Raw genomic sequence first — 27,479 nt, 5'->3', positions numbered from 1 at the left:
TTAGCCTGAATAATTTGTAAGCTAGATTTATGCCTATTTTTTCACATCTTCGTGGCACACCACAATGATTTCTGTCATCTCATGTGTTAATATTTTTTTAGTGTAACAATTTATGATGTGCAAAAATAACTGTTGCATCTGTGTAGATTACATGAGCAAAGTGTATGCGCGTTGTGCAAGCTATACATTATGGTCAAGCATGCGCCCTTAAAATAGCCTCCTTTTTTGCGCTGAACCGCCCAGGGAGCGCAAGTTCATTCACTAGTTTAGCGACGTGCTTCTGTGGAGGGAAAAGCGCGCTTTGCGCGGGTGCAAAATAGGAATGACACATGCGTCGGTGTAAAAAGTCAATTGCGCTGGGTGCAAGATAGGGCCCTTGGTGTTATATCTTTCATATTCATATTATCTTGTCTTATTTTTAATTAAAGTGTGACACTTAGTTAAATACAAATATTTCAACACAGTTCTTGCATCAACATAACACATTGACTAGCTTTATATAGACTAGATTAAAGTGCATTAGTGTGTTCTGTCAGGATGCATCATAAAGAGCAGAAATGTGATGTTAGGGCAAATGTGTTAACTCATTTATATGTGGCTTCAGGGTAGTTATGATTTTAACAGCATGGCACTGAGTTACGATACAGTTTGTGATATCTGCAGGGTGATCTTTAGCTATCTGAAAGATGAAGAAGAAAGAGGCATGGAATGTTTAAATCGAGTTCATGACTTTGCCTTTAGCTTTGAGCTGTAACCTATTTAGCTATTTCAGTAATGCTAGAAAAACCCTGTTGTTCCCTTCGATAAGATAACTCTGGGGTGTCTGTAATGAGGGCAGCAGAACAAGCCTCCTGCTCTGCCAGTGAACAGGTTGACCCTGCAGACTTCTGCGGCATAATCATGAGCATTGCCAACATTTCTCCATGAGTAAGTGGCCCATTTATCTGTCACTTGGACTGGGTGGGCTAAGATGATCAGAGAAAACTGCCACTTTTCACGCCTGTCTGCTAGAGACCATCATGCCCTCTATTTCTTTTTCGAGAGGGTGTGAAATGGAGGGTTTGGGTTTTGAAGTACCAGGCAAGCACCTGAGGTAGATGGTGAGTCTGAATACTGAGAGGGATGAAATGATGGAATGAAGAGAGGAGCGGAGGGACAAAGAGAGGGAGGAACCAAGAGGTGGAAAGGTGAGTGCTTGAGACTGGTATGGACACAGGAGAAAGCGATGCAGAGAATGTGAATAAATGTGTGCAAGAGCGAGGAGAAGATGAGGGGAGGTGAGACGGGAAGGCAATGGACTGAGAGGAGTATATATAGAGGATAGAGGAATGGGTGAAAAATTATTTGGAGTAAAAAGCAGGGTAAGCACTTTTTCGCTTCACTGGAAAGTACATGAAATGAAGGAGTTTTCTCCAATAGGGAATTCCTAGTGAAACTGTCTTTCTTTTGGAGTGCTTTTCACAACTATTTTGTCTTAAGTTCAGTTCAATTCAGTTCAATTTTATTTGTATAGTGCTTTGTACGATACAAATCAAAGCAGCTTTACAGGACTTTAAGTTTCTACAATATTTAGTAGTAGCTTATCAGTGGTGACTGTCAGTTTATGTACATATGGCAGAAATGTACGAAAGAATAAATTAAAAACGTAATCAAACAGACGACAAAAAACTATTAACAGCAATTATTATGATGCAATCAAGCTTATAGCAAATATGTGTAAAATATACAGCCTCTCCCAAAAATGAAAGTCCTGTCATTATTTACTCATCCTCGTCTCATGCAGTGAGTTTAGAAAAGAATCCCCCCTTTCTTTCATATTCATATAATCTTGTTATATAATTTTTATAAGTTGCACTGAGTAAATACAGCTGAATAAAACAAAAAATTGTCTTTCTTCATTTCAGGCTTCAAAGCAACAAAATATGAATATTTACTCACTGTATTTGAAGAATACCCTGGACACAAATCAGTATAATGAAAGTGAATGATGACTGGGGCTTTCAAGCTCTGAAAAGACAAAATAAAAGCACCATAAATGTGGTTATGTTGACTTGTGGTGGTATATTCAAAATCTTTTGAAACCATACAACAGCTTTATATGACAAAAAGCAAAAAAAAGTAGTGATCCCTGATTCCTGAACTAACTGTTCATTTGAATGTGGTGTTTTCAATGACTCAAGTATACAAAACTAATCTAAATTATTTATTCACAAATCAGACAGATAGATCCGACAAATGTCCTACAATTCAGTATGTTTCTTACATCTTATGATTACTAGGACTTGTAATATAGTGCATGTGTCATTTGGACCAATTTTATGGTTTTTGTATTGTGCTTTTGCAATCTTTTCAAAGCTCAAAAGCTCCAGATTCATTGTAAAGGTTTCATGTGAGAGTAAGCAACGATAACAGGACTTTCATTGTTGGGTGAACTATCCTTTTAAAACTTGAACAGAGGAAAACAGTCTTGTTTCTGTAAATGCTCACAAGGTCATCCTGCTTTTTAATCTAATATATATAACAGTTCACAGACATTTCTTTAACTAGAGACTTTCACCGGGAGGAAAATTCTCAGAGTTTCAATGAGGACAGAAACGGCAAGCTCCATTATTAGGCCATAGGGGATTCTAGGTGTTAATAAGCATTGTCTCAAGAGGATGAAAAGTGTCTGTTTTCCTTCAAGAGGATAACATTTTTGAAGGACTCCACATGATATACTGTAGGTTGGTTGTGGCAGTTATTTTCTGCACATAGAGACAAAAGCCACACTATTACACTTATCCAACACAATTATTTTAAAACCAAGCTTAGTCAAACTAACAAATGCAACTTAAAGGGCTAATATGACATTGCTAAAAAGAACATTATTTTTGTGTATTTGGTGAAATGTAATGCATTGCGTATCGCGCTGTGTAAACATGTCTGAATTTGTGATTGGAGAAACAACAAGCTTACTCTACACTGCTCAAAACCCAGGTCTGAATCATCATAGGCAATTTATTTAATTATAAGAAATGTAACATTACTTACAGGCTGGGAGTTAGATGCGCCAGACTGTCCTTGCAAAGTTGGAACTCCCTCACTTTATAGAAACAGCCTTTGATCACAGAAGCATTGTAAGCTTCTGGTGCAGGAAACAGTCCTCATCCTCCATAAAATGCGCATACGCATGCAAATATTTGGAAGGCCAAACAAGTAATTTTGCTTTCACAACGAAACACAGCATCTCCTCCACAACATAGCGCTGGCTGGAACAGTGAGAATAAAAGTTACGCCTTCTTTTTTTTGCGTGAACAATTGGGCGGTATTATGCAAATTTTCCCACATAGTGATGTAGATATGTGGGGGCGTGTTCGAACGAGCCGCTTTAAGGGGGTGTGGTTGACTCTTAAGTTTTATAAAGAATATCTCTTTGGATTTTAGACTTTAGTCTTTGCAACTTTACAGATCTTCTTTATGCACCAAGAGCTTGTAACACTCCAAAGAGAAATGAACGATTTAAATCGCATCATATGACCCCTTCACCAGCAAGAGCGTTGTTGCTATGTATGCTGTCAACATTGTGAGGAAATGATACATATTACATTAGCACTGGTTTTCTGTGGTTTAAAGTTACCACTTTAAAAATTTGTTGACTCTGTAATATAAATACAGTTCCTTAGAGCCCATGGTTTGCTCAGGAGAAGTGGCACAGATCTGCAACTCAGCTGGAAACAGAACTTGACTAATCTAAAGAGTTTACTCAAGCCTCACGAGAATACATTGTTATTTCCTTAAATCATTTCTCGGCACAGAAGTTGCTGAATAAATGAATACAAATGTATTTATGTTGTGTTTAATGGAATTTATCTAATTTACCTTGTAATGCAATGTTTGCAATGTTAAGACAAGCTAAATATTAGTAATAGTTTATATATTTATATGTCTGTTTTTCAGAATTACAAATATATAAAATACCATATATGCTGGTACAAAAAACAGACACATCTTGCAAAACTGCATCTTTATGAACATAAAAGAACTAATTGAAGCTGTGTTCACAATAACACTATAGGAAACGATTGTGTAATTGGCTGTATAAAATGTATATTTAACTAAGTGGGAAAATGCAGTACAAAAGTACAGTGGCATTTGAATTTACATTACAATTTTGGTACTTAGATTTTCCAACAACACACTTATTTCTTAATTAATGCAATTCAGTTAATAATTAAATGCAATTGTTGGTTTTGTAAGTATCTATCTATCTACAGATGTAGATAAAATACTTGCTGAATGTACATACTATTATGAAGGATGGCATGCATATCTAGACGAACATATCATAATGAAAATTGGCACCAAACAATTTTGTTTTTTCTGTGCTTCCAAGCAACACTTTGACCACCTCAGACCTGGACTCCCCATGGTGCCACTCCCCTGTGGTCATGTCATGGCTAAATGCCATATTCATTTAATTCTGCTCCATACCATCCCTCTGGGTGTGAAGATTCCAGAGCTTGTATAACTCTGCTTTGGCATGTTTTATCATTCATTCAACAGGCCTTTATTTATATATTCTCTTTCTCAGATGATAAATGGCACAAGGAATTTAATTAGAGCTATGGGAGGAGAAGGGGCCTGATGAATCTCACACACAAATCAAAAGTGAAGGTGTGTGTGTGTGTGGGGGGGGGGGGGGTGTAGCAGGGATATGTCATTACCATAAATGGCGTGATGTGCCTGTCAGGTGTGGTGGAATTAACTCACTCATTGTGATCTCAACAGCTGAGGGGGCCGCTCTGCTCAGGGAAATCACTTATCTGTATGCCGGTCATTTGTAGACACGACAGGAAACGGAGCAGAAAATGACTCCTTACTCACAAGAGCCCGGGCCAGACAATTTACTGTAATGAGTAATATTCCTACTAGTCCTTCAGAAATTATGTATGAAAATATTTCCACTATGACTAACTTCCAGAGAATATTTTTAAATGAAGCTTGATGGAGATGGGAACACAGGTGCAACAAATATCGCTTGAGGTTACAACACTTGAAAAAGCCGGGGTGGTTATGTATTTTAGATAACAGTTAAGAATACCTATGTTAATAATACTGAAACTGCGGTCATTTATGATAAAAAAAAATAGTGATCAGACCTTATGGGACTACACAAAAATGAAGCCATTCTGATACCCATTTAAAAGAAGAGTTCACACAAAAAGTTCAGCCATTATTTTCTCACCCTGATGCCATTCCAAACTTTGTATGCTGTCTGTTAAACACAAAGTAATATAATAATAATAATAATAATAATAATAATAATAATAATAATAATAATAATAATAGCACACAGCAATAGTAGATCTATAGCAATAGAAGCTGTTCTTACTGAAATGCACTTGTACAACAATGGCTATTATCCTTTGAATCAAACTCTACAACAAAGCCAGCAGCTAATGAATGTGTTGGCATGCAACCACTGACATAAATGTGTCTGTCGGGACCTCTAAGGAAAGGGAAAATTAGTTGTTTCATTTCTTATTCATTAAATTAGTCTTCCCGTTGCAGTGTACCACAAAGCAGGAACCTTGATTTTATTTCCATTCTCCACGCATTACCATTTATACAGCAGTCCTGATGGATTATCCAAACAAAAACAAGTCTGATGGAATCAAACTATGGCAGAATGTTAATAACAAAATTATTTCAATGGAAGCCCACAAACTGCCAAACCTGCTGAGTAAATGTGCGACCTAGTAAGGTATGCGAGGGCTTGCCTTGCGATAAGGACGTCCAGTGGGACACAAACAAACCTGTTGCCACATTCCACCATCCATTTTGCAATGGCATACTGCATGTTTACACACGTAATAGTAAAGTAACATTGTTTTGTATTTGATATACTTTTATTGTGTGTGTCGTGTTTTCTAATGTTTTGGCGACGTAAATCCTCGTTTATCACAACAGTAAAGTTCTTCAGTGAATCTCTCCCACATCGGCATCAGCTTTGTGATTTGGAGTGCACACTCGATACTGTAAAACATTTAGGTTTTTATTCAGTGTTTGATGCTTGCCCGCAGCTTTGAAGCAGCACTCCAAAACCTAATTAATATAACAGATTGTCTAGCAGCACACAGACTGACAGTCTGCAACTCTCAAACAACAAGAAAATGTCTGCACTCATTTCGTTAAATGGGATCATTCATAATCTTTCTAGTCAAAAGAGCAAAGATAATGCTTAATTTTACTTTGTTGCTTATAAAATGGCAGCAGTTTGTTGTTAGGCATCTTTGAACCAACATACTCTCCCTCTATTGTTTACCATCTGTGCAGTATTTTTGTCCAGATGTAATAGAATCACCTCACATTAGTTCTGCTTATTCTGACGCTCAACACATTTTCACTTGGACAGCGATTAGACCTGAAGTGATGTTTTTTTTCCACTACCCCTGAACTCCCTTTGGCTTCTAGAACAAAAGGTCACAATTATGGCCTGACGGCTCTCATGCCCACTGACTTGTGATAAATGAGACTGGTATTATAATGAAGAGACCCACTTTCAGGGAGAGATAGCAAAAGGTCAAATGACTATCAGGCCAGGCCAGGGCAATATAACCTCATTTTTACTATGTGCGAAATAGTAACTATGTTAATTAAAACACATGTTGTTTGCAAAATAAAATAATTGGCTGTCCTAACATTGTACTAAAGCTAAAACAGTTATTAAGTATGCATTAAGTTGACAGTGTATCTTAGAGCAATGTTAGATTATATACCCGAAGAGAATCATTTTATTGCACTTTTCACAATAAATACTGTTCCAAAGCAGTTTTACAGTTTGTAGTGCCTTACAGCCCCATAGTGAACAAACTGAAGGCAACACACTTAATGAGAAACTCTCTCGAAAGATACAGTAGAAATTCAAACTCTCTTATGAACATTGCATGGACAGAGAAATAATAAATGTCTTTTAATAGAATACAATAAGAATCTCATGATTATTTTCTTTTTAAAAAATGTGAATGAAATGTAACAAAAATATTAAATATAAAAAAAATGAACATTATTGTGAATGTTTGTTTGTTTGTTTATTTATTTATTTACTGTGTAACGCTTTATTTTAAGGTGTCATTGTTAAACGTTACTTATACTTAATGTTAAAACAACAATTAGTTATGCATAATTACATGCAAGTAACCCTAAGCCAAACCCTAACATTATAGCAAGTACAAGTAGTTAATTAATATTACTCAGTATTTAAATGTATAATTGCGCAGTTCACATTGATCAGTTCTGTGTGGTGGTTTGTGCAGACTTTAGTAGGGTCAGTGCACTTAAACACTGGCTGGTTGAAATGGCTAAAGTAAATTAGCAGTACGTTTATAGGGCTGGATTCAGACATCAAAGCTGGAATAGATAATGAGGCCATTAGTCTTGCTAACTCAAATCACTCAAAAGACAAGTCTTTTTCACGTACACATGCTGATGCATAGGCATATATTCTGACTGGACTGCTCTCACAGAATAGTTCTAATTGTAGCAAATGTTTGAAATGGAAATTGATTCCGAGCTATTTATGCACCATTTGAGATGCAGTGACTCTTACACCGCAGAGACCCTGTCAAACTTCTGCATTCATGTTCTGTCAGAAATTCAGCATTATGGTTATATTTACAGTACCATTATATAACCCAGGAAACATTTACACCTAAATGACATGCATTTTATATGCATATCCTCCATTAGGTGAACCCCATTATCAGCATTCGCTCTGACAGTAAAATCCAAAATAAATAAATGAATAAATGACCTCCAGGGATTTTTTTCCCTCCCAGCATAAGATTCAATGTACCATAATTAATGTATTAATGGTATAATTTGATTTCAGAATAACCCCTTTTGGAGGCTGTAATGGCAAAGAGCATTTATGAAACAGCTGTTGAGCTTTTAACAAACTCTGGCCTCACACGCTTTTTAATTGTTGCTGTTCCATCCCTTTCAGCTGTGTTAAAAGGATCTTTCCTCTAAATATCTCCTGCACATTAAATCAAGACCTCCTGCCCCCCAAACACACTACTAAAAATATATGATATGAAAAATGGCTCAAAATGTGATAATCATTTTTCCTCACAGGTTGCATAAATATTCAGACAGAATATTTAATCATGTATGCAAGTATCCATCAGCCTTTGGGGGCATCTGTACAACTGCTAGGATGACTTACAGTATAAAGCCAAAGAAATCCTTGGAAGTTTGCGAACCATGAGGTGTGATTATGTGTCTCTCCTCACAATCAATTCCTGTGGCTCGTGCTGCCAGCTTCTACTGTGCCAGAACTTCATAATCCTTGTCGAAGTATCTCAAAGCTGACTTTGACCTCCATCCAAACCACAGTGGAATCGGCGGCACTCCATCACTGAATACTGAATAATTCTGGCATTAATTTAAGGGCTGAGTCTATGAATTGTGGTGCTGCTGTAAGGCTCTGTGGAACCTCGTCAGAACTGTTTAGAAATAAATCCCAGTGGAGTTGCATTAAGAGTGCTAATTAAGGCCAGGATTTATCATAATGGGTTTTATATTAAATATCAATAAATATTAATAGTTACACAGGTATTTATGGTTCAGAAGTGACTGCTATAGTAGCTACACCTTATTGATACGTTATTTTTTTATCCCCCACAGGAGTACCAGATTGATATCATTTTTGCGCAAACCTGGACGGACAGCCGGCTCAGATATAACAGCACTAAGAAAATTTTGACTTTGAACAGTAATATGGTTGGACTCATTTGGCTACCAGACACGATCTTCAGAAATTCCAAGAGTGCAGATTCACATTGGATTACTACACCAAATCAGCTCCTGAGAATATGGAACGATGGGAAAATACTTTACACTTTGAGGTAAGTCATTTTTTTAAATAAATGTTTTTTTGTTTTGTTTTTTTACTCACAAAACTAACCACTAAAGTAGAAACATTTCAAAATATCTTTTAGCAACATTGTTTGTGGGAATTTTTTTTTTATAAATATCAGTTGCTTTCTAATTATGGCAGTTGAGCACATGGAATGTGCACAATTATTTTCTGAGACATGTGAAATAAAAAGTCACGAAGCAATTCCTTGACTCTGAGAAATGAAACTGTTAATGTGAGCTGCTACATCGATTTCAGTGTCTTTGCTGAAAATGTTTTATTCACTACTGTTCATCATTTCAAGATAAAAAGTCAAAATAGCTCAGTTTTGTTGCTGAACACAAATTACTGTCAGTCTTGTCGATTCAAATAAGAATCACACTGACAAGACCACCAGAAGACAACAAGTAGCTTTTCAAGACCCACACGCTTTTAACAAGGTCATAACAACACTGTATGAAAGGTACAAGAGAAAAATTGTTTTCAAAACCGAATTAAAAAGACAGACGGTGGGTCAGTGGTCTTATTTCAAGTTTCTTGCACTTTCTTGCAGCAGAGGGTAAAGTACTTGGGTAATTCTGTGTAATACTTAAGTATTGTTTTGTCAATTTTGTTTAATCTGTAACATAGAAGCGGAATACATTAAATTATTTATAAAATATATAATTAAATATATAAATAAATATATACATATAAAAATGTATATAAAATTTAATTTTAATGTGTCTTGAAAATTATACTTTGTGTGTCTTACGGAAACTGTAAGGAGTAAAAATTACATACTAAGTATTAACGTATATATACGTATTAAGCATATTTCACCTATGTATGTCTAAAAAGGCCTTTCTAGGTTAGACCATTCAGATGCCTTCAGCTGATTAGCAGAGAACGGAATTTTGACTTGTTGCTTAGATTATAAAGAAATATATATATATATATACAATTTTTTAAGTAATGCACTTGCAATCGAGACCCAACAGACAAGATAGCTGGAGGGAAATGTCAAGATATTTGTGGTTGTTCTCTCTAAAATTTGTCAAGTGATTAAACATAGCAACAAACAATTTTAAGTGTAAAATGACAAAAAATAAAAAGACATTGAATTTTAATGTAATATGTTTAGCTGGATGCTAACAAGCATGTTAACACATACAGCATGCAACAAAGAGTCTGTGATATGATTTCATCAGTCTATAATTAACCACTTTCTCTTTCGCACATACATTTTTTACTAAATAGTTTGGCTTTTGAGTAAAATTTGGAAACCACATCCTTTTTGTACAGTTTCTCTGTACTTTTCATGACCCTTTTTGTAAGTTCCAAAACTTCTGTTCCTAATTACGATTTCCAGTGCCTTTAATCAGGTAACCAGACTGAGCAGATGTCTCTTTGACATTTTAGGCACTTCTATTTCAGATTAGGTCATCTATTTCAAAGTCCTTGATGACATATCAAGAGCCATGATTAATTTAGGTCCACTGTCACAAATCTGCGCCATTTTCCAGAAGTAAAATGCCAAAAAAAGTCAGCAGCCCCTGCCAAAGGCAAAACGCATTCTCTGAGACAGCAAAACATAGTGGTCAGTTCTGATAAGTTATGTTTATAATATTTGTTGTGTCTGGGATGTCAGTGGTTTGATTGTAACATTGAAGACCTTGGAAAAGTGACCAAAGATCAGCAAATTCGCCTGTCCTCTGAGTTAGAGCTTCAGTGCGAGGCAGCCTTTCTGGTCTGGTGTGACTCCAGCCTCTGTGATGTTGAGATGAGATGACACTCATTCATATCCGACTATCCTAGTTTGGTTCAGTGCTTGGTATTTGTGACAGATATATTCAATAAGACTCTAGGCTTGGTTTGACCACAATTAGGCCAGGAAGCTGCAGAAACTGCCTGTGATGTCATGCATTATTTATAATTTCGCTGCAAATGGGGTTTATGGACAAACCTTTGGAAACCCTGCATGGGCAGCTGCAAAATCCTCTAGTTAATCTTTTATAGGGGCTAGGCATGGGCCGATTACCAGTTTCAAGGTATACCGCAATACTGAAAATTAGTTTCGAAACCACTAATATTTTCCATTATACCGTTCCTGTCACTCAGACTGAGCACAGTGCAGAGAGTAACACTGACCTCTCCTCCTCCTGTTGGTGCGAGCGAGTGGTCAGTCACGTGTCATGTGTGTAGGATGACTTAACTTAAGACCCGGGTACACTTCACATTCAGCGTTCCTTTCTGTCTCGCGCACAGCCGTGTCCGCAGAGCTTTCAAATGTATACTCAACCATAGATAAGTGGACAGATGAGATCGACACATGCGCTAGCCCTCTTGATGACGAAAATAACGTAATAAAGACAGTGCGCGGATGCTGGAAATATACTTTGGCATTTACACAATCGGCAACTGGCCGTTTTTTGCCTTATTGCAACTCTCTGTTCTGGACTTGCATAAACTGCGTTGCAATGCAATCATTTCCCAAAATGTAATTTCAGTGAAAATATGAAGCCTGTTAATGCCCCTTAACACAGGCAGATCACTTACTTTTCATGATGTACATACCATTGGAAGAAAATACTCAATATTGGTTTGGGGGTTAATATGAATTTTTTTTCTGAGGAAAGCTGACTGTCTTCTGAAAAGTTTGCGTGGTATTATTTCACAAAGCTTGTCAGAACATTCTGTTTTTGCTTCAAATTGGGTTATTATTAAATCGAATGATGTGTATGATTATTAGTATATAACTAAATTATATGAAATTATATAAATTATATGTATATGGATTATATAACTAAAATTAAATAACTGTAATTACAGGTTTAGGTTAAATAAAGATGTCAGTATTTATTTTTATTTTTTTAGGAAACAAAAAAAAAATGTTGCTCAAATTTTTTTTTTATTATTTTTTTTTTTTTTACCCAGTCATTTAAAAATAAAACATTTCAGAGCTGTAACAACAATACCGTGATACTGTGAAACCGTGATATTTTCGCTTAAGGTTATCATACCATCAGAATCTCATACCATCCCTAATAGGGGCCAATTCACACTGTGAATGAACTGCACAAAGCCTGTACTATCTTGGCTTTTTGGTCAAACAAAATGCTTATGATCCGAATGGCAACTGTAACAAAAAGTACATCTAGGGAAAGACTCTACCTCCTGTTTTAAGAGCCATAAAAACATTGTTGATCCCTTGTTAATACAAGGAAGACTATTCTGATTAAGTCTGCTATATGGAGACTAGATGACCATGATAAAGGAAGTTTATTTATTTATTTATTTTCTGTAATAATTTATTCTGATATTTAACAAATTGTAATACTCATATTTAACAATTATAGATCCTATTTATTTCTTGCTTTTATTTAAATGTATTATTGAATTATAGATTATTTCATTATAGATTTTATTTTGTATATATGTTAACTATATGAATCTATTATAATACTTAACAAATTGTTATACTTAATGTATATAGATCCTATTTATTTTTATGGTCTTTTAAATAATTTAACAACCCTCCCATTGTGTTGAAAATTGTGTTCATGTGTTAATAATGCTTTATCCTTTATTTTTGTATTTATTTTTTAATAGAGCACTACAGAGAGACAATGTGCTTACACCACTGCAGACATTAGTAATGAGAGCAGTAATGTGAATTACAGTATATGCCTCTGGCAGTTCTCATTATAAATACATATGTATGACCATGGCAGACTGGGGTGCACTTGAGAAAGCATTGTTGCTTATTGCAAACTAACACTGTTGAGAATGTAAGCAAATTTAACACATTTTCCTCAGCAGTGAAGTATTATCCTGTTGTTGACCACACCAACAGAGCCCAAAGCTGCTAGTTAACAACATAAGGTAACAGAATTCATAAAATCTGGCTTTCTTATTTAAATTGCACTGTTAAGCTATCAATTCCAACTCTGAATTAAAGAGGAAATATGAAAAATATGGACTTGTCACATGGAACTAGTCTACTGTTGTCTTTTCATAAGTCTGAAACTACTGCTGCAGTTTTCCAAATATAGTCAGATGAGTGGGTGTCCTGCCCACTGAAGCCGACTGTGCCCTAGTTATTCAAATCGGGATATCCACACACACACACACACACACACACACACACACTGCTACATTGCTTGTCATGTCCTTTTCAAGTTGTCCCATCAGAAAAGCTCACCCCATTGAGAACAACAGCAAGATCAAGACCTTGTCTGCTTATGTAGTGTCATGATTTAAAGGCCACGTTTGCAAATAAATATACTGAAAGTTGGCATTAACTTGGCAAAGAACAGTGAAGCGATTTCTCATGAGTAAGAGTTACATTGTACTGAATAACAAGTCTGATATTCAGTAGAAAAACATGATTGCTAATAAAACTCACGTTCGTTTAGCAAAATACAATAAAAAGTGTTATATTGTGAAATTATTTCAATTTACAATAACTCTTTTACATTTTAATATATTTAAAATGTAATTTATTCCTGTGATGAATTTAAAAATGTCAGATCCTAAACTTTTGGTAGTGTGTTTCAGATTAAATTCACCAAGTTTTTTTCCTCTTTCCCAGTTTCCTCTTTCTCTGTTTAAGAAAATATCAGCACTCTTGGAACACCGCTTGTCCAATCAAATTATAGAAACAAATCTAATCATTGTATAAAACGGTTTCATGAATGTTTTTGCGTTTTATTATGTCATTAGTATTTGACTTAGGCCTAAACATTTTAATAAACGCTTTTTATATAGCTTTCTATACCTGTGCTAAATATACACAATGCTAATGAAGGCTGAGTTAAAACAACAACAACAACAACTGCATACGAAGAGAGAACAAGTGGTGAAGTATTTTGGGAAAACAGCTACTTTGTTAATGCATCTCAGGCAGAGATGGCCTATTCAGGTATCTCTCAGCTGCCTGAAGACCAGAGCGGCTATTTGGACCAGAGGAAATTTCACAGGCCAGTGGAGAGACTACATCATGCCATCTCCAGCACTCCGTGAAATATTTCCTTGGCAACAGGAGAAACAGCACTGATGCTGAGGGGCATTCTGCGGATAAAGCCAATCTGGAACAAAGGCTAACTAAATGCTCCCATATGGAGCTCATGATCGATATTCAGTGACACAGCAGACATGCAGCAGTGGTGTTTCGGAGGAGTGTGAAGGGAAAAGGGTAGTGCAGACTATGAAATGTCACTCTCTATTTTAATTGCAGCCATCGGAGCTTTGAAGTAAACAATGCTGGAATGTGTGAGTGCTGTAAGCCTTCTAAACTGCAACACGCAGAGCTTGGTGGCATGGATTCAGGTCTGTGCTCAGAAATGAGAAATTTGATTTGCCATACCTCTCCATAATACATAATATGTGGTGTTGGGACATTTGTTTACCAATATGCCATAATTTACCATGATGGCATTTTTGTTGTATATTTGGAAAGGCTAAGGTTGCTACAGTAAGCCAATTATCTTCTGTCAATATAGCAAGGGATTGTATTTAAACAGCCAACACAGCAGTGTGTATCTACTTGTCAATTCATTTCAAATGCTCTAGAACCAATCAAAGCAGTTGAAATTTAAACAGTTATAATCTACTTGATGTTATTTATCATATTACTGTTTACAGATTTCAGAATGAGGGTCAGGCAAACAAAAAAAAAATGTCTCAACCTATGAAACAGTAATTAATGAGCTGGAGAGGGTCAAATATAATGTACTGTATATGTTATCATTTTGTATGTGTATGTGCAGTACTATAATATTTTAAATCAGTCATATTTTCTCATGGGACGACAGAACTTTTGAAAGCAGTCACCTTATTTGTAAATTCATGTAATTATTAACTCTTGAACTGAAGGAAATTATCTCATGTCAATTCTGATTGGCTCACACTAGCAGATTCAATAGCAGGATCACAAAGTATCACCTTACATGTACATGAAATTACTTTAAAACTAGATATTATTCATTCATATTCATATATTCACAAACATATCGGTTGCACTTTATTTTACAGTACGTGTACTTCCATGTACTTATAGTGTATTTACAGTGTATTTATCTAAGAAAGTTCTGGTAATACAAGGTAACTACATGGGTTAGGGTTAGGTTTAGGGCTAGGTTCAGGGTTAGTACCTAGTTATTACATAGTTATTGTAATTACTATAATAAGTACATAGTATGTACATGGGGAACAGGACTGTAAAATAAAGTGCTACCAACATATCAATACTAGTGCATATTAGTATGTAAAGTGTCCATATTAGTACCTTCTGAAAGGATACCCTTTTTGTACCTTTTTTGAGAGCCATCAAAAATACTTTTTTTACATGCTTCCTTTATACAAAAGCACATTTATTACTTCTAGCACCATAGAATGAAATATTATAATTCATACAGAATATATTAATTGAAATTTGCATTATATACAGGTGCATCTAAAAAAAATTGAATATCATTGAAAAGTTCTTTATTTTTTGTAATTCAATTTTTTAAAAAAGCAAACTTTCTTATATTCTAGATTCATTGCACACAAACTGAAATCTTCCAAGAGTTTTTTTTTTTTTTTTTTGTAGTCTGATGATTATGACTTACTGCTTAGGAAAATAAAAAATTTATTATCTCAAAAAAAAAATATTTTCTCAAAGATCAATAAAAAACAGATTTACAAAACAGGTTCAGGTCAGGTAAGTTGGCTGGCCAATCAAGCACAGTAATATCATGGTCATCAAACCACTTGGAAGTGTTTTTAGCACTGTGGGCAGGTGCTAAAGTCCTGCTGCAAAATGAAATCAGCATCTCCATAAAACATGTTAGCAGACTGAAGGATAAAGTGTTCCAAAATCTCCTGGTAGATGGTCTGGTCTTCCTCTAGACTCCAGACCCTGATTTCCAAATGAAATGTTAAATTCACTTCTGAGCAACAGTCCGGTTCTTTTTCTCCTTACCCCAGTTGAAAGGCTTATGATGTTTCTTCTGGTTCAGGAGTGGCTTGGTTCTAGGAATGTGACAGCTGTAGCCCTTTTCCTGAAGACGTCTGTGTGTGGTGACTCTTGATGCGCTGACTCCGGCTTCAGTCCACTCCTCTTGAATTTGCCTTTCCTGACAGTCTTTCCAAGGCTGTGGTCATCCCTGTTGCTTGTGCACCTTTTCCTACCACACTTTTTCCTCCCAGTCAATTTTCCATAAATATATTTTGATACAGCATTCTGTGAATAGCCAGCCCTTACAGCAATGACCTTCTGTGGCTTACCCTCCTTGTGGAGGGTGTTGATAATAGTCTTTGGGATAACTGTCAAGTCAGTAGTCTTTCCCATAATTGTGGTTGCATGTTCTAAACCAGCCCAAGAGGTACCCAGTGTTTATACTCAAAATTTAATATTCACATTTTTTGAGGTACTGAACTTTTAATTTTGCTAAGCTGTAAGTCGTTACCATCAGAACTGAAACAAAAAAAAACTATTTCTGTTTGTGTGCAATGAATCTAGAATATAAGAAAGTTTGCTTGTTTTTTTTTTTTTTTTTTTTTTTCAATTAAATTACAAAAAATAAAGACCGTTCCATGATATAGCTTTTTTTTAGATGCACCTGTTTAGAGAGAAAGAGAGAGAGAGAGACCAAAAAGTGCATTTACCGTATCCGGCTACAGGGACTAACTTGGGTATTCTAAGTATAACCCAACTACTACTTGTAACAATGACTCAGATGTCATGAGAGGGAAGAATAATATTTCTGCGTCATATTAACAGTGTCATCCTTATTCATGCTTTATGGCTAATAAGCGTGCAGTCCTCACATCTGTGGTTCATTATATTCTTCCTGTGGGAGATAATAATTAAAACTTTAAATCCTACACTAATGTATGAAACAGACGTTCCACACGCCAGTGGTTTCACCTGAGCGTCACTCACTGGGCTGTCACAAAGAACCGAAAAAAAAGAATTAAACCTTATTCAGAGCAGACATCTGTCAAACAAGCTTCATCTAACTGCCAGTTTCTCATCCCGAAAATGAAAAGTCAAATAAGCAGAGTACTTTTTATTTGTCATGTCTCGGGAGGACAACAGCTGATCATAAAATATCATGAATCAAAATGTAATCATCTAGCATAAGTAGCAAAAATAGCAAAAATAAAAATAAAAATAAAATAGTATTTAGATTTTTCATAAACAAATGCCATGGCTGTGTCTTATATTGAGCGATTTTCCTATCTGCATTATATTGTACTGACACTTCTTTTTTATCGTAACCAAGTGTTGCTTTTCTGTTCATAGATTGACCATAAATGCAGAGTGCCAGCTTCAACTGCATAACTTTCCTATGGATGAACACTCTTGTCCTCTAATCTTCTCCAGCTGTGAGTATCTCTTATCTTTAAGCTCCACATTTTCAAACCTGTATATTTCAATTTCCTTTAAAGGCCCTTTTTCTTCTTTGGTTGTCTTTTGATTTGTTGTACAAGACAACCTTAACCATTCAAGTACAGCGGTATCAACATGCATTATGAAAGCTTCATTTAAAGTATATCAGTATGGTGTTGCATAAACAACAATCTTTTTGAATGGTCAAAGCATTTCTAGCTTGGTCGACGTTCATGCTGTAAATGTTCAGTTTAGAGGAACAGTATAGCCTAGAATGTCTTTGAAATGTTAACATATCTAAAAGAACAAGTGGGAAATGTTCTGAAAATCCAATATAGCCATTGAGTTCAATGGATGCTTTTTATTATACCACATTTCTCTCATAACAACAAAACCGATACTTTTCTCTTCCTATTTTCCAATAATAGCTTTTTTTTACCACAAAAGCAATTCAAACTATATTTGACAATATTTCACATGTGAAAGCGTTTCCATTGGAGTCATGGTAGCAAAAATGTATTTTAATTTTTTAAATATATGGTCTTCAGAGGAAAAATAAATAAATAAGGAAAAATTTATAATAATATATGATATTTAGCCTGTACAATTGGATTTGCAAGTGCACTGTTCTGACGGCAGACATGTCATTGCTGTAGAGAATATGTCAGCTAATTAGGATGTCATGCTTTAAGATGAAATATCTAGTTTCTGCTCTATCCTTTTTTATACAGGTGTTTCTCAATAAATTTGAATGTCGTGGAAAAGTTAATTTTTTTCATTAATTCAACTCAAATTGTGAAACTTGTGTATTAAATAAATTCAATGCACACAGACTGAAAGGTTTGACCGCAAAGGTCAACCTTCAAAATGGTCTCTCAGTTTGGTTCCCTAGACTACACAATCATGGGGAATACTGCTGATCTGACAGTTGTCCAGAAGACAATCGTTGACACCCTTCACAAGGAGGGTAAGCCACAAACATTCATTGCCAAAGAAGCTGGCTGATCACAGATTGCTGTATCCAAGCATATTAACAGAAAGTTGCGTGAAAGGAAAAAGTGTGGAAGAAAAAGATGCACAACCAACCGAGAGAACCGCAGCCTTATGAGGATTGTTAAGCAAAATGGATTCAAAAATGTGAGTGAATTTCACAGGGAATGGACTGAGGCTGGGCTCAAGGCATCAAGAGCCACCACACACAGACGTGTTAAGGAATTTGATGAACTACAGACAACATCAGAGGTGTCTTACCTGGGCTAAGGAGAAGAAGACGTGGACTGTTGCCCAGTGGTCCAAAGTCCTCTCTTCAGATGAGAGCAAGTTTTGTATTTAATTTGGAAACCAAGGCCCTAGAGTCTGGAGGAATGGTGGAGAAGTTCATAGCCCGATTAGCTTGAAGTCTAGTGTTAAGTTTTCACAGTCTGTGATGATTTGGGCTTTAATGTCATCTGCTGGTGTTGGTCCATTGTGTTTTTTTTTAAAACCAAAGTCACTGCACCCATTTACCAAGAAATTTTGGAGCAATTCATGCTTTCTTCTGTTGACAAGCTTTTTGAAGATGCTGATTTCATTTTCCAGCAGGATTTGACACCTGCCCACACTGCCAAAAGCACCAAAAGTTGGTTAAATGACCGTGGTGTCGTGTCGGTGTGCTTGACTGGCAAAGCAAACTCACCAGACCTGAACCACATAGATTATGGGGTATTGTCAAGAGAAAAGTTTGAAAAAAAGAAAAAAAAAAAAAGATGAGATGAACACCAGTCAAAGAAACCTGGGCTTCCATACCACCTCTGCAGTGCCACAAACTGATCACCTCCATGCCTCACAGTAATTAAAGCAATTGAGTACATGTACAGTAAATTAACATATTTTCCAGAAGGCCAACAATTCCCTAAAAATGTTTTTTTTTTTTTTTTTTGGTCTTATGAAGTATTCTAATTTGTTGAGATCAGGAATTGGTTGGTTTTTGTTAAATGTTAAAAGGAATCTTACATGTTTGGAACAGCATAAGGGTGAGTTATTAATGACATAATTTTCATTTTTGGGTGAACTAACCCTTTAAACTACTTTGGTCTATGTGCATTGAATTTATTTAATACACTGGTTTCACAATTTGAGTTGAATTACTGAAATAAATGAACTTTTCCATTACATTCTAATTTATTGAGAAGCACCTGTATATAAAGTAGGCCATGGATTTCATTGTATATATACACCAAAGGCACAGACAGGCATGTAATCACTCTGCTTATCCTATGGGCTCTTGAAAGCTGGCTTCATTAGCAGGGTATCATGAATGACATTACTTAAGGGTGATAGGTAATAGGTGATGCATCTGTGGTGTTAAGAGTCCAGGCAAAGATAGACGTAGGTAAATTGGAAAAGTTTGTGTCCTAGTGTAATGCACTTTCTCAATTCTGTTTCTCACCTTGCCTCTGCTTCTACACCCTAATATACATATCAGAGCTCTCTGCTCTTCTCAAAAGGTCTTTTGTCATACTCATGTGTGGAGTCATACCCATAATGTCATTCACCTATCTACAGAAAGCTATGTTTATACATCATGCCCATTTTCATTAGTAATTTGATTACATTTTATGTGGCAAGAACTTACTATAGGTGTCCAATGTTTTATTGAGAGAGAGAGAGAGAGAGAGAGAGAGAGAGCTGTTATAATAAATGTGTATGGTTGTTTACTCAGTATTTGCATTATAGAAAATATAGTGAGTTCAAATTCAGAGTGTCATGTTAACTAATGTGCAGATAATTATTGATAGTCACTTTTGTACTCCATGGCACAAAAACATTTGTGTGTGTTTAATTATAGCTGTTTTTTTTTTGTTTTTGTTTTTTTAAAGTTTAGATTTTGGTATCATGTCTGAAAGCTTGGCCCAGTCTCTACTGAGACCTCTAAAAATATTTTGGGTTGCTATTTCATTGCAACAGAGACTTTTGATCTTAGGCTTGGTTTATTTCTTTTGGAAAAAATAGTTTGTGACATTGTTGACATCTCTTCCTGCCCAGAAGGTACTAAACCAGGTTCCAGGGGTTGTTGGTTTAGATTTTTCTGTGTTAAATATATAAAGATAATAGCAGATACAGTAGTATGACTTCATCTATTTCTGCAACAGCACTCTTTACGTGTCTCACTTGAAGTGAATAATTTTAATAATGGTTATTGTTATGCTAATTATAATTCTAAATGGCATATATTATAATTTAAGTTCAAAGAAACACGTTTTTGATTTGGTCAGTGAGGGAGTACTTGATCCCTACTGATGGGGCTGTAGGGAATACAAAAATTATTGGGAAACTGCTCTAGATGGGGGGGGGGGGGGGGATCTGAAAATGAGGAGACATAAGCAAAAGTCTACATTGCACAATAATTGACTCTGTTGGCTCAATCATTCGTTAATTTATTATGCTTGCTATTGCTACAATCCTTTCATTTTCAGTGTTTTTTTTTTTTACACTGTAAACATTTACTTTAATTCTTAATTAGTAAATTGATTATCGTGCATGTCAGAAGGTCTCTGTCTTTGAGTTACTAATTGTATAAATTCTTGAACTTGGTGTGCAGGTTTGTTCTAGTTTTGATTTGTTTAGATTTGATGCACTCAATTATTTCTACTCCATTTTTAGAGCAGAACAAATTATTTTTTTCTTTTGACTGATTATAGCATTTGTTCCCTTTCAGTCAGTCACTCTCAACATCACATCAGTGACCGACAAATTGGGATATAGCTTCGATAGACCAATCTACTTAGAGTGTAAACTAAATGAGCCAATGCACATTGGAATGGAATCACAATGTGAGTATAATAAGGCAGCAGGTGCAATGCATACCAGCTTTTTTAGGGAACTGTATCCTCCTGTGTTCTCGTCTCAAACGCGTAGTAGAACAGAGAGGCCCTGGTTAGTGTCAGCTTGCTAAAACTGCTCCAGAGTGTCCATACTGTAGACCCTATTGAGATTCTCCATCACTTTCATCTAGCGTCATGATGAATCCATGAGAACAGTGGAAAGCTGGGTCCCATATTGAGACCTAAGCTGTACTCATATGTGTATAGTCCCAATATTGCTTTAGAGCCTATGTTTCCCTGACAGACTTCTGCATTCCAAGAGGGTTACAATCAATCCAATTTCCTCATATACATCTAAACGGATGCTATATGTGTGTTTGCTTCCGATAAAACTCCTTTGGGAAGGATGGGACTTCCGCAGCGTCCCAGTTCCCAGTTGAACAGGTACATTTTCCCAGTGTTATCCAACCTCACTCAGTGAGGTAGTTGACAATGGTAAGTGGAACTACTTGTTCCGAGCCCCTGCTTACACCAAATAGGGGCTCAGGCGGCTCACACAGGGCACTGGAAGGGGCAGCACCCATGGCGCTTCGGTAGGGATCCCAATTTGTCAGTCACTGACATGACATCGAGAGTTACCGACTGAAAGGGAACGTCTTGGTTACATAAGGTTAACCCTCGTTCCCTGAAGGAGGGAATGGAGTCGTCTCCATTTAGTTTACACTTGAAGTAGATTGGTCTATCCAATCGATTTCCCAATTCATCGCCCGATGTGACGGGAACGAGGGTTACCATACGTAAACAAGACGTTTTTACTGGAAAAATTTTATTTTCTTCCTTAGTATTTTTATTAATTAATTTACTTTTTATGGTTTTTTTTTTTGTTGTTGTTTTTTTTTTGCTTTCCAGTACAAATATTATTAAATCAATAGACATTATACTTTAGAAGCAATATGACATATGATATTGTCGTTTTGCTTCAAACAAGAAAAAAATAATATCAATGTCATTTTGCTTCTCAAGTAATTTATCTTGATTTATGAAAGTTTAGATATTTGTACAAGAAAGCAAGACAAGTAAGATAGTCATTTTATGCAGTGTTCTGTAACGTGCAGATGTATGGGATTATTTTAGTTTATTCTTTATACAAGATACATGTAAAACAGGATATTGTGTATATGTATAGTATGTAAGGACAAATTTGTACCCAAAAGTGAACTAAAAAACCTACTCATTTAGGCATTAGTTGACTTACTGTTCAAAAACTCAATATTTTCAGGATGCTTTTAGGATGCTACAGCAAAATCTTAATTTCAAATGGAGCTCATTCAATACAAAGTCAAATGTTACTCAGTAGTTTGAAGATATTATCATTATTATTATTATCACGCACTGCCTTGTAAGGCAACTCCAGATTGCTGTGGGAATTGCTTCAGTGAAGGTGTGAATTTTGATCACTGAGGGAATCACCTGCCTCGCGCTGTGAATCACAATTGCTGTGTGAGTTTGAACTGGAGCGAACCAACCGATGCAGAGATGTCAGGACGGCATTGTAAGTAGCTCATAAGAGATGTTGTAGATTCCCCACCCTCCCCGCTGTGCAGGGATATAACTTGACATAGATGACTTCCTTTATGCCATGCAAGCCATCTGTCTTCTCTGTCCTGCCTCTGTACACTGTTTGGCACTAGTACCTAGGATGCAGGTGCACAGAAGAAGTTGTGGTCCTCCAGTGTTGGACAATGTGCTTAAACAAATTGTTTAAGTTTTCTGATGTATGATATCAGACAGCAATTAATTCACTGAGCACGATTGGGTCAGCAAAAGTTGGACATCATAAAACGGGTCAAATATTTATATAAATAGCAATGTTGTTGCATTGGATGCATAGGATCATGTAACAGTCATTAATTGCTACTGCTAACACTTTCTTTAATGTATGGATACATAAGGAAGTTTTGAAGTAGGATGTGATGTTACTACTAGAACTGCCAGGATGTAGATCAGGTTTTATATAATAAGGTAATTCAGTTGAGGATTCTTGACAATGGATGTGAACATGGTTCCTTTCTTTCTTTCTTTATTTTAAAGGTAGAATTTCTATTATCTTTATCTAGTGGCCAAACCTTCTCCATAGGGTCTCTAAAACACAGTAAAGGTCCAAATGTTTCACTGTTGAGGAAAAGAGAAAGAGCAATAATAAGCAATCCCTCAAGCTTCTGGACAACCACAGTCCTTTTCTTCACCTCTAAGCTACTTTCTTCCATTTCCCTGTTGCATTTGCCATTTGTTTTTGAAAACCAGAGCTGGGCCCTGCATTTTAAATTAAACTGATATGCAAATGAAGGTTAATGCCCATCAGGCAGGACCTTGCCGACCTTCTCATGTTAGCAGCCACAAAGGAACGAACGTACTCGGAATGAAATGTCTGCCCCTGTATCAGTCATAAAGAAAATGGTCCCCCATCTGCACCTGAGAGGAGCAATTTGCCAGAAAGTTTATTTTAATATTTCACACATCACTGCCCAGCACAGCAGCTTGTCCTCTAAAGCATATTTAACAGACTCAAACATACAGTGCTATAGTCCCTGTGTGCATAAACAAACAGGCAAATGAAACACTTCCCAACCAGTGTGTGTGTGTGTGTGTGATCTACCCTGCAGGGAATGAGGAGCTTTCAGGTGTTTAGCAGATTGACACCAGGCATCAGGTTTGTCTGTTTTGATCCGGTTGAAACAAGCTGATGAGAGCAGTGGGCACCTTTCTACCTGTGTTTATCAAAGATGTCACCTGCCTCAAAGCTATGAGCTTTAACTGTATCTCTAACTTTAAAGTGCCATTTCTATTTAATTGATTTATGAATACTTTGGCTTTAAATTCATTGAATAGCGAAGTGAGGCCAGAAAGTACTTGAGACAGAGAAAAGATATCCCGAAATGATGGAGGACTGACTTTAAACAGGATGACTTTAAAATATGACACTTTTTAAAATTATATTTCACCCAAAAACTGAAATTCTGTCTTCATTCACCTTTGTGCTGTGTCAAACCTGTATAACTGACTCTCTTTTTCAGAATACCAAAAAAATGTTAGGGTCCTAACAGCTTTAATTGTATATGCAAAAAACACTAATACATTGTCTGTTTAAATATCTTCTTTGGTGTTCCACAGAAGAAATAATTTCATACAGTTTTGGGACAACATGCGGCTAAGTAAATTATTTAAAAATTATAATTTTGGGGTAAACTATCCCACTAGTCACACTTAATTTTTGAATGTGCTAGTTACACAATTATATTAATTTTATTGTGGTGATAACAAAATGGCATTTACAAAAAGTGCCAATGTGTGGAGACCTAGGTCTCTGCAGAGCAAAAGTGGGCATTTATGACTTTGTGGGTGTTTTCAAACCGCTGGGTGTTTCTAAATCATGCAATCAAAATGATCTCCCTTACCTAAGCCCACCCCTAAACCTTCATTACTGTGACTTCAGCCAATCAGGTATCATGGTCTAAAAACACCCTGATCTGGTATCTCCCATTACTTTCCTGCAGAGAGCTATACTTGAATGTGTGTGATTTACATTGTATTGGAAAAATAAACTGAATGCAGGAATGTAGAATTCAAATATTTACACACTTTCCATACTATAATGAACACTATAAAGGCAAATTATTCAGATAAAGCAAAACCTGGTTGTGTCTATGCAACATGTATCAAATCCATCAAGCAGTGTGACGTAAATTTGGAGAACCAATGAAAAGTTATTGGTCATGAAACTCTGTGCAGTCTGCAATGAAGATAGATGAAGTGTTCATACTCATTTAAAAAGTTGAAATTTGCTGTGTGTGCTTGCAATTCCTGCAAAAACCATCTTTTGTGGCCCTAACCGATGGGAGCTGCTTTTCCTGCCGCACAGAATTGCCTTAGTGCCATTAACTCATCAAATTGCTTTGACTCCCCTTCATGGATTTGCTTGGAGGGGAAGATTTTACCATTTCCATCAAAACCTTTTTACTCAGCATAGAGCCAGTTTTGAACGCTCTCATGCTCTGATGGCACTTCTGCTCAGACATGCATGAACATTTATTGGTCATTTTCAAAGGATGGTCAAAAACAGATCTAGACAGATGTTGGGGCTATTTACTGAGAAGCTTCCTGAGAATAATTTGCTCACATTAATGTTCGCAATAATGTGTGCGACTGAAGAGAGATTTGGAAATTAGGAAGTGACTAACTGATATGCAAAAATGCAATTCACAAGATATTTAAATTGAATCAAATCGAATCATTTCCAAATTCGCAATTGATTGGCAGCTTATTTAGCTGCTTTTGCTTCTACTGTGCAGTACATGAATCAAAGTAAACCTGTCTTTTTTGTGACAGCATTAGAAAATTCTCTGCTTGTTCCCATTCTTCTATTAATTAGTTTTGTTTTTTCTCCACTCTATCATCTGCAACAGACTCGTGATTACATCTCTATATTTTCAGTGTTTAAAATGTTGTAATATGTTTTCAACTTCAAAACAACTTTTCTCACTCTGTTTAATGGTTTTATATGCAATTTACAGGATCAAATCACTGTCATAATCCTAACTTAAAAGTTCTGTGAAATTACAGAACCGGCCCATTATCTTTTTTTTTTTTTTTCAGTTATAGCATCATCAAAGACTTGCAAACCAAAAAGTTGACCAAAAGTTTATGCAGCTGTAAGTTTTAAATGAAAATGGTATAAAATGTGGAATGTTTGACTAAAAATAAATGAACACTGTCCTTTTCCCAAGCTTTGATTAAAGAGGCAATCAGTAATATTGTGAGTTGAAAAAAGGGAGTATGTTATGTTTAAAATCGAAGAAACACACTCAGACACCAATTACAGTGCTGATCTAGGTTGGAATCAGTTCATTATATAAAGTGGGAATTTTTAAATAATGATTGGGACTGCTGTGATTACCTTTTGATCACGTACCTCTTCTGTCTGCATCAGCTCTCTCTTTCAGCAGGCACTAAAAGAGCACATGCTGATCTCTTAATACATCCATGCTAAAGAATTTGGTGAGGATTAATCAAGTATTGCCAGGAAGTGAAAAAAATATCCTTAAGCAGGACAAAGAAAATCATGTTAACACACAAATAGGTATGTTACAAACAACAAATGCTGGTGAAATTAATGTCCAACACTCAATTAAAGCACCACCCAATAGTCAGACTGGTGAATATTGGTTTAAAGTTATACAGTATATAGTAAATCACTCAAAAAATGCCTTTTTTAAATCTATATAATTAGTTTTTTTCCCCTGTAGTACACATAATAAATCCAAACAACATTGGACCCAATTGACTTTTGAAAGTAAATGATTACTGTAGTGTTTTTCAATAAAATACTATTTCAGTTTTTCTGCTTCAAAATGTCATGTTTAATTAATTGTTACTTGTCATTTCTTTATGCTTATTTGTGAAATTCACTAGCAATTTCTGAGTGAAAATAATTTCTACAACTTTATTTCCAGTGTAGCATGTTATTTGTTACTGCAGAAAAACCTACATAATAAACTTTCAGAACTCCGAACTTTCCACAAAACTATTCTTATTTATTTTATTTATTTTTTTTACAGCAATACCAGGTCGGGATATCCTGATTATGTAACTTACAGAAACATGAACAGTAAATGGCTTAGAAAATGGGATGGAACTTTTGAACTCTTAAAAAAATGATAAACCACCCCTGATATTTTAATCCCTAATCAAACTCATCTAATGAGAACCTTGGCACTAACTCAGTTATTATGCAATCCAGAGTCTGGCAGCAGACCTACATAGTCAGGGTTCACAAGTCTGGTGGGGCATGAAGGAAAGTGCTGTACCATTAACTGAAATCCCAGAGAGAAATCTGCAGTGCTTAAAGAGGTGTTGGATGTGAGGAAGTCTCCATGAGTTATTTAATTCATCCAAAGCAAATGGTGCAGTTCAGTGGTCTAGTACCAAAGAGGGATGGAAGCATTCAGTGTTTTATAGACATCAATTGGGTTGCAGTGCTTGGGTCCTGGGTGCTTTTTGGAGCCCTTGGGCAAATCATTGAATATGTTCTTTCACCTCAGTTCGATATATCAGCTTTTCTGAGCAAAAACTACACAAATAATAGTGCAGACAGTCAATCGTGAGTATTATATTTGAACAGGTCAGTGTTTTCTAATAGTGTGAATATAACCTTAATCTTGGATCTGGCCATTTGTAATGGGATTATGCCACAAGCACATTAGCACTTCGGAATGTCAGAACGATGACCACAAAGCTAACAGTGCTGACACAAATCAGCATTTTTGAAAGAAACAGTTGAGTAAATGATTCAATGACACTCATAAATTGTGTTGGTGAATTTCGAACCACATACAGTACATACTACTCTTGCTATTTTTTA

At 35.9% G+C, this 27,479-nt stretch overlaps 1 pseudogene; it reads left to right on the top strand.

The window, feature by feature from the left end:
* LOC128015713 (gamma-aminobutyric acid receptor subunit gamma-3-like) overlaps window positions 1-27,479 on the top strand; it is a 114,941-nt pseudogene that overhangs the window by 66,021 nt on the left and 21,441 nt on the right.

The sequence above is a fragment of the Carassius gibelio genome, chromosome A6, assembly GCF_023724105.1.
Source record: "Carassius gibelio isolate Cgi1373 ecotype wild population from Czech Republic chromosome A6, carGib1.2-hapl.c, whole genome shotgun sequence".
Classification (NCBI taxonomy): domain Eukaryota; kingdom Metazoa; phylum Chordata; class Actinopteri; order Cypriniformes; family Cyprinidae; genus Carassius; species Carassius gibelio.
The sequence above is the reverse complement of the archived record's forward strand: the minus strand, read 5'-3'. Positions and strand labels throughout refer to the sequence as shown.